General features: G+C 40.0%; 1 protein-coding gene across 1 annotated transcript in view; it reads left to right on the top strand.

The window, feature by feature from the left end:
• Window positions 1-8,716, top strand: part of DRC11 (dynein regulatory complex subunit 11) — a 183,949-nt gene that overhangs the window by 97,553 nt on the left and 77,680 nt on the right. The window lies entirely within an intron of this gene.

The raw sequence follows: 8,716 nt of genomic DNA, 5'->3' as shown, positions 1-8,716 counted from the left end.
CAGGGGGGGGAGGCTCTTGCAGACACCACTGACGTTGTTTACAGCCAAGGAAATCATATGGAGACCACACTACCACACCCACTCAGAACCAAGGGCCCTATCTAACCAACACTGTAGGGCACATACTCAGGAAAGTCTTCCCCTAAGAAAGCTACTCCATAAAGTCAGATGTGTTTGTCCCACCAGATGTGCATATATCAACACTGCGATGAAAGAAACATGAACATGCAAGGAAACACAGCACCTCCAAAGATACGTGATCATTCCCCAGTAACGGATCTCAAATAAAAGTATAATATTTTTAATTCCTTAAGAAGCTCAGTGAGAGAAAATATAAATAGACAATTTTAAAAAATGGGAAAACAGGGACCAGCAGTTAGCATAATGACTATGTCACTGGACTCCCATGTAGTTGACCACAGTTCGCATCCCGGACCCAGTGGCTTAAAACTCATGCCGGGCACGTGTGTGTGCGTGCCCGCCCAAGATCCCAAGAAGAGAATAGAGAAGAAAGGATTGTGGCATGGCCTTCCCCCTGGGGGACAATTCCTGGGGTCCTTGCGCCCTATAGCAAAAACCTCTCAAAAAAATAAATAAATAAAAAAGAGAAAACAGTTCAAACTTAGAATGAGAAATTCAACAAGAAATCTTACAAAAAAAACACACACACAAATTCTCAAACCAAAGGACAAAAATGAAAAATTTTTAGAGATACAATAGCAGACTAGATCAGTAAAATAAAAAAATCTTGGGTCTTGAAAGTAAAGCTATTAAAGTAAAGCTATTAAGATCATTCACAGAAAATTAAAAAATAAAAAGGGAATGAAGACACTTGATACTTAAGGGGTATCAAAAAGCAAGCAAACATTTGTACTATGGGAATTCCAGAAAGAGAAGAGACAGTAAGAGCCACAGCAAGCTTATTTAATAAAATAATTGCAGAAAGTTTTACTAGTGTTCAAAAAGAGATGGACATCCAGATAGAAAAAGCTCAAAGATCCCCAAGCAGATTTAACCCAAAGAGGTCCTCACTGAGGTATATAATGAATAAACTATTAAAAGTCAAAGATATTTTTTTAAGTAGCAGGAGAAAATTAACAAATTACACATAAGGGAGTTGTTATCATACTAACAGCAGATTTCTCAGCAGGTAGTATGGTCAGGAGAGAATAGAATGACATATTCATAATCCTCAAAGGAAAAAACTGCCAACCAAAAACATTATACCCAGCAAATCCATCCTTCAGATTGAAGGAGAAATAGTGTTCCCCAAACAAGCAAAAACTGAGGGAATTCACAACTAGACTGGACTTACCAAAAAAAAAAAAAATGCTAAAGGGAATCTTACATCTGGAAAAAGATGACACTACCATCATAAAAACACACAAAATACAAAACTCACTGTTAGACCAGATATGCTAATGAGAAGCAAGAAGGAATCGAGCCTTATTAGACACACACACCAAAATAAATCACCAAACTGCAATGGAAGGCCATAAAAAAGGAAGAAATTGGTAGACAGCATGTCACATGGTGGTTAAGGTGCTGGACTCCCACATGGCTGACCAGTTTGAGTCCTGGACTTGGCGGCTTGACAATCATGCCGGGCATATGTGTATGCATGCCTGAGATCCCAGGAGGAGATTGGAAGAGGAGGGATTGTGGCATAGCCATCCCCCTGGGGATGATTTCACTTTTCTTTTTTCTGTCTCTGTATCTCTCTAATGAGCACACGTGCTCTGTGGCAAAACTCTGAAAAAAGAAGAAGAAACTAGAAAATACTGACAACTATCTACAATAACACTGAATATAAATGAAATCGATTTCTCATGTAAAAGATACAGACTTGGGTTCAGAAAATACTAATTCTGGGTGTATACCTAGGATGTAGGTAAAGCGTAGATCATGGTGTGGAGACCCTGCTGAGGGTGGTCTCTCTCTCTCTCTCTCTCTCACTCCTTTCTACTCTTACAGTGTTTCTTTGTAATGAAGGAAATATGTGAATAATTTTTTTTTAATGATGGGGACTAGCTGAAGGAATAAAAAAATAAGACAATATGCTGTTTACAAGAAACCAAATTTCCTGTAGAGACTCATGTAGACTGAAAGTGAGAAGGTGGAAAAAGATACTCCACATAGATGGAAAACAAAGTGAGCATAGGTAACTATACTTTTGTCAGCTAAAATTGACTTTTAAGTCAAGAAATGTAAAAAAAGACAAGGAAGAATGTTTTATAATATATAGTAAAGGGATCAATCCAACAAAATATAACAATCATAAATACATATGCGCTTAACACTGGGGTGCTAAATATATGAAGAAAATATTACTAGAATTAAAATGAGAGAGAAACTTCAGTACAGTAGAAGTTGGAGGCTTCAACACCCCACGCTCAGCCTGGACAGCACATCAAGACAGAAAATCAACAAAGAAACTTCCAACTTAAACTTCATCACTAAGTAGACCTAACAGACATTCCACTGAAAGGGGCAGAGCACACATTCTTCTCATCGGCACATGGAACATTATCCAGGATAGACCTTTCGTTGGGTCACAAAATAAATCTCCAAAAATTTACAAAAATTTAATAATAATATCTTTTTCTGGCCACAATGGAATAAAATTAAAAATCAGTAACATGAGGAACATTGGAAATTATACAAATGCATGAAAACTAAACAACATACTTCTGAGTGGCCACTGAATAAACGAAAAGATTAAGAAGGAAATTTAAATTTGGGGGGAAACAGGACCATTCCCATGGTGGCTGGAGGAGCCAGATCCCAGATCATGTGGTTTGAATCCCAGACCTGGCAGCTTAAAAAACATGGCAGGCATGTGTGCTTACATGCCTAAAATCCTGACCGCATGGAGAAATAAAGATGGGATTGTGGCATGACCATACCCTACTTGGGGTTGCTTTCTTCCTCTTCTCCTCTTTCTCTGTCTTTCTGTCTCTCTCTGGTAAGGACACATACCCTCTGGCAAATTTTAAAAAGAAAGTTTTTGGAAACCAATGAAAATGAAAACATGAAATGCCAAAACCTATGTAATACAACAAAAGAAGTTCTAAGAATTTAAAGCAATAAGGAGGCATGATGGTTAAAGTGCTGGATCCCACAAGACCAACTACACAGTTCGAATCCCGGAACTGGTCGCTTGGAAATCACATTGGGCGCATGTGCGTGCATGCCCAAGATTCCAAAAGGAGAATGGAGAAGAAGGAATTGCAGTGTGATCATCCCCTCTGGGGGGTGATTTCTCACTTTCCTTCTCTCTCTCTCTCTCTCTCTCTCTCTCTCTCATCTCAAGCAAGCACATGTGCCCTATAGCAAGATTTAGGAAAAAGAAAAAATAGTGTCTACCAAAAGAGAAAATAGAAAGAAAGACTTAAAATGAACAACCTAATAGTGCACCTCAAGGGACTAGAAATGCAAAAATAAACTAAGCCCAAAATCAGCAGAAGGAATAAAAGAATAAAGACCAGAGCAGAAATAAACAAAATTGAAACAAAAATGTTACACAAAAAGATATTTTTAAAAAGATAAAATTAACAATTCATTAGCTAAATTAACTCAGAAAAAAGAGATAATTTCCAAATTAAAAAAAAAGAAATGAAAAGACATTACAAATGATACTACAGAAATACAAAAGATAATTGGAGACTATTATGAACAACTATATGCCAACAAACTAGAAAATCTGAAGAGATGGATAAGTTCCAGGACTTTTTTTTTTCATTATTTAGAGAATACTTTATTAGTTTCTGTAATCAATCCCATGTAGGTAAGATCTTACATATTTAATACAGTGTGTTACCCCTGTACAAAAGGAAAAAAATTAAGTTCAGCGTTTCTAGACCAATATGGCTGTTAACTTCTATACGATGCCAACTCAACACAGTAAACTGGGATACTTTTTCCAAAGTTGACAGCTAAAGTCTTTAAAAATCCAGTATGCATATATAATGTGTGTATATAATTTATATAAATAGACCAGTAATAACAACATGGTATGCACTAATATCAGCAGCAGTTTCTCCAGGTTCTGCAATCCTCTCAACAAATTATAGAGACATCCAGCACACTCTATTTTTTTTTGGAGAGGTTTTTGCTATAGGGCGCGTGTGCTCGCCAGACAGACAGAGAGACAGAAAGCAAGAAATCACCCCCCAGGCGGGATGGCCACACCACAATCCCTTCTCCTCCATTCTCCTCTCAGGATCTTGGGCATGCACGCACACGCGCTCAGCGTGAGTTTTAAGCCACCGGGTCCGGGACACGAACCGTGGTCGACTACGTGGGAGTCCAGCGACATAGCCATTACGCTAACTGCTGGTCCCACAGCACACTCTTTTTAAAAAAAGGTTTAAAAAAAAAAAAGAAAGAAAAAGAAACTCCCAGAAAACAGAAAAGTTGTTACTTTTGTAGTACCTGGACCGTTTTTTTTTTTTTTAATTAGCTTCTCTGGAAAGAAAACACTCTAGAGCAACATCATGCAAAACAGCTCTGCTAAAGCACGTCACTACTACGTACCGTAAAGCAGGTACGGGCATCCACATTCACAGAGGTCTGATACAGCATGGTCCTGCATCTGTGATACTAGAGGGTACAATTGCAAAGGCACTTATTTGAGACTTGATTCTATTTTCCCAGCAGAGGGCCCAAGGATGGTATGACACAGCTCTGTAAAGAAATGTGCTCTCTTAGATAGGATTCCTTTCAGTAGCAGCACAGTTCTAGGTACTCACTGCTCTTCATGAATATCAGCTAATAACCATTTAAATAAAAAAGTAAAAAGAAACAAAAATATTCACTAACAACAACAAAATACCAGCAAACCATTGGACTCATATAAAGATGACCAGGCAGAGGCTAGCGAGACTCAGCCTAACTAGTATTTTCTCAGATCTGTCATGTTTGAATGGTGAGAGCTCCATGGGACAAAGGAGATGCCAAGTAGTGCTTGGAAGCTTTGGCTCACAACCTAAACATAGAATCATTTCAAACAGAAGCAGGAGTCGAACACCCTCCCTTGGGTATGTTCACGGATACTGACATCCATATTGAATCATCAGCTCGCTCATCCAGGAAGAAGGGGAGATCAGTTACTACTGTGCTGTGCTATAAAAACAGCACGCTGCCATAATCAAAAATAAAGGTCCTTGGGACCAGCAGTTGGCGTAATGGCTATGTCGCTGAACTCCCGTGTAATCAACCGCAGTTCGTGTCCCGGACCCGATGGCTTAAACGCACACCAGTCGCGTGTGCGTGCGTGCCCAAGATCCCAAGAAGAGAATGGAGGAGAAGGGATTGCGGCGTGGCCATCCTCCCTGGAGGGTGATTTCTCGCTTTCTGTCTCTCTGTCTCTCTCTGTCTTTCTGGCAAGCACATGTGCCCTATAGCAAAAACCTCTTTAACAGCCAAATAAATAAAATAAAGGTCCTCTCTCCAGCACCAGCTGTCTTCAGTTCTTCGCCTCCAAGCCTACAAATGCCATAACCGTACCCTAGGAGCATAAGAGAGTAAAGAAACCATGTCTGATGGATCCGCTGGACCACCGTGTTGTCAGGCTAAGCAGTTCCTCTATGCTGATATAGTTACAGGACATTTATAATCTCCCAATATTGAACCAGAAAGACAGAAAACCAGAATATAGTACTAATGAATAATGAGTTTTAATCAATAATAAAAAAATCTCCCAACAAAGAACAGCCCAGGACCAAATGAAAGAAATCTCTGCTGAATTCAGAAAAAAGAAAAAAAAAAAAAAAAAACCTTTAAATAAGAACTAATAACAATTTTCCTCAATTTTTTTTTAAAGTGGAAGGGACCAGCAGTTAGCCTAATGGCTATGTCGCTGGACTCCCATGTAGTCGACTGTGGTTCACGTCCTGGACCCGGTGGCTTAAAACTCACTCTGGGTGCGTGTACGTGCATGCCCAAGATCCTGAGAGGAGAATGGAGGAGAAGGGATTGTGGCATGGCCATCCCCCCCCACCCCAGGGGGAGTGATTTCTCGCTTTCTGTCTCTCTGTCTCTCTCCGAATGTCTGGCAAGCGCACGTGCCCTATAGCCAAAACCTCTCCAAAAAAAAAAAAAAAGTGGAAGGAACCCTTGCAAACTCATTCTAAAGGGCTAGTGAACCAGACAACACACAAGTACTGCCGACAGATATTACTGATGGAGATGGATACAGAAACTCTCTAGGAAGTGCTAGCACACCAGTCCAACAGATCAAAAGTGGGAAATGGGAAGACGAGGTGAGAAGAGAGAATCAAGGGGAAAAACTGAAGTAAAACATTTAAGGGACACAAAAATGGAAAATTATCTGTTGATGATAATGTATATATCTTTGACTGGATGAATACACAATGTATTCATGTGGGAAAATTCATTTTGTATGCTGTAAAGATATACAGTGATTGAATGTAAAAAATAATATAAAAGAAAAAATAATAAAACTTCAAAAAAAAGATTATACACCATGACTGAATGAGATTTATCTCAAGAATTTAAGGATGGTTTAACACATACAGATCAACAATTGTGATAAATCACATCACCAAAAGTTTTGCATATGCATGAGATAGTTTCAAATAAACATAAATATTTGCCAAAGTATTATAAACACAAATCATGAGAGCTGTTGACTGCTTCTATTGGATTTCGCAATGAATCGGCATCTCTACTTGAATTTACAATTTTTTATGGGGCTTGCGGAGTGACAGGAGAATAGTCTTATCATGGTGATTCTCTGTAATTATATGCAGGAATATGTTTAAATGAAATATCTGTGATTAGTAATCTTGCATTCATTGGATCATTTCATCAAGAAATTTGGCAAAGAAATTTAACACTTAAAATATGAAAGTTTTCTATTCCTTATCTGGATCCACCTGGAGACCTTCCATAGATACTGAAGGGCCAAAGAAAACGAATCAGTCCAGGAATTTTCATCTTTATTTTAGGGTTAGTACAAAGGAAAACATGAAAGCACGATAAACATATCCAGAGATGAGCTTCTAGGCCCAGTCATGGTGACACAGGTAGGTGGGCACTGCTGCATGATGCTAGAGCCACATGGGAGACCCAGGTTTGAATCCCACATCAACCTGAACATGCTAGGCATGCCCAAGCTCATCTGTGACCCTGGCTGGCTGGGAGGCTGGGATAGCATCACAGTGTGGCGAGACCATCAAGGGTATCTGTTTCCCAACAACCCCTACCTCTCATGAAAGAAAGAAAGAAGTGAAATAATTTAAAAAATAAAGATGCACTTCCAAGTAGTCTTTTATCAATGAGCACGAAAGTGAATCTACCTAAACTTCACGCCTTTTGCAAGCAGTAACTCAAAATGGATCGTGGACTTAAATGTAAAAGGATAAAACCTTGAGATGAAAACATCATAAGGGGAAAAAAAATCTTTAGGATCTAGAACTACACAAAGAGTTCTTAGACTCAACACCAAAACCAGCATCCATGAAAGAAAATTGGATAAATTAAACCTTATCAAAGTCGAAAACATTCGCCATGAGAATGGCCCAGTGAAGAGGGTGAGAAGACAAGCTACAGACCAGGAGAAAGTATTGGCAAGCCATCTATCTGAAAAAGGACTAGTATCTAGAGGATATAAAGAAGAAATAAAGAAAACTTTTAAGAGACACGAAAATTAAAAGTTCTCTGTTGAAGACAATGTATATGGCAATGTCTATGAATTGCCTTCTATGTACTATCTTCACTGCTGGGAAAACCGAGTTGTACACTGGTAGGATGTACAGTGATTACATGTAATTTTTTTTAAAAGAACCCTGCGCCAGCAGGTGGCGTGGTGGTTGAGGCACTGGACTTCCACATGGCTGACTGCAATTAGAGTCCCAGACCTGGCAGCTTGCTTTCTCACTTTCCTTCTCTGTCTCTCTCTGTCTCTCTCCGATGAGCACATGTGTCTGGTAGTAAATTTTAAAATAAGAATAATTAGTAAAATTAAATAAATAATTCTTTTTAAAAAAGAACTCTCAAAATTTAAGTTAAACAAAAAGTCCGTCTTTTAGATCTTTGGTTTTATATCCCAAATTATTGAAGACTGCAGGTAAAGAACACCGTGTTTCAGGAGGAGAATGCTAGTGTCCGAACTACATTTTCTGCAAACCGACGTCAGTCTCTGCAAACAAGCTCTCCACACCACAGTCATTTCTACGTCCACAGCTGGTGTGTGGATCTTATGTTGGCTCAACAAACAAAAACAGCAGAGATGGAGCTCTGTGCAGCCCATACTACGGCTGTCCTCTGTTATATGTCAAGTCATTTGGAACTAAAGTGGTTTTGACCTGTCCGTCACACATAAATGCTTGGGAATCTTTGCTAAATTCACTCCAGCTATACGCTGATTGAACTTAGTACTAAATTCTCCTGGAAAGTCTTTGGACTGAGAGGAGTGTGGCGGAGCTTCAAAGTCAGGAGGTCAGATCTGCCACCACGCCCCTGGCAGGAGAGAGGAGGGCGGCCCCGAGCGGGACACCTGGAGCAAGGGCCAGAGCCAGGCGCTGGGGCAGAAGGGAGGGAAAGTTCTGTGGGCGAACCCGGCAGTTCGGGGCGAACCCGGCAGTTCGGGGCTCCCAGGGCTGCAGGCAGTGAGGGAGGAGAACCGCGCCGGGATCTCAGGCACAGAGGCTGCACAACTGCCGCCGCACGTGACTGCACAGCGTCTGGGGGG

The sequence above is a fragment of the Tupaia chinensis genome, unplaced genomic scaffold, assembly GCF_000334495.1.
Source record: "Tupaia chinensis unplaced genomic scaffold, TupChi_1.0 Scaffold000030_1, whole genome shotgun sequence".
Taxonomy (NCBI): domain Eukaryota; kingdom Metazoa; phylum Chordata; class Mammalia; order Scandentia; family Tupaiidae; genus Tupaia; species Tupaia belangeri.
This window is presented reverse-complemented; position numbering and strand designations above follow the sequence as displayed.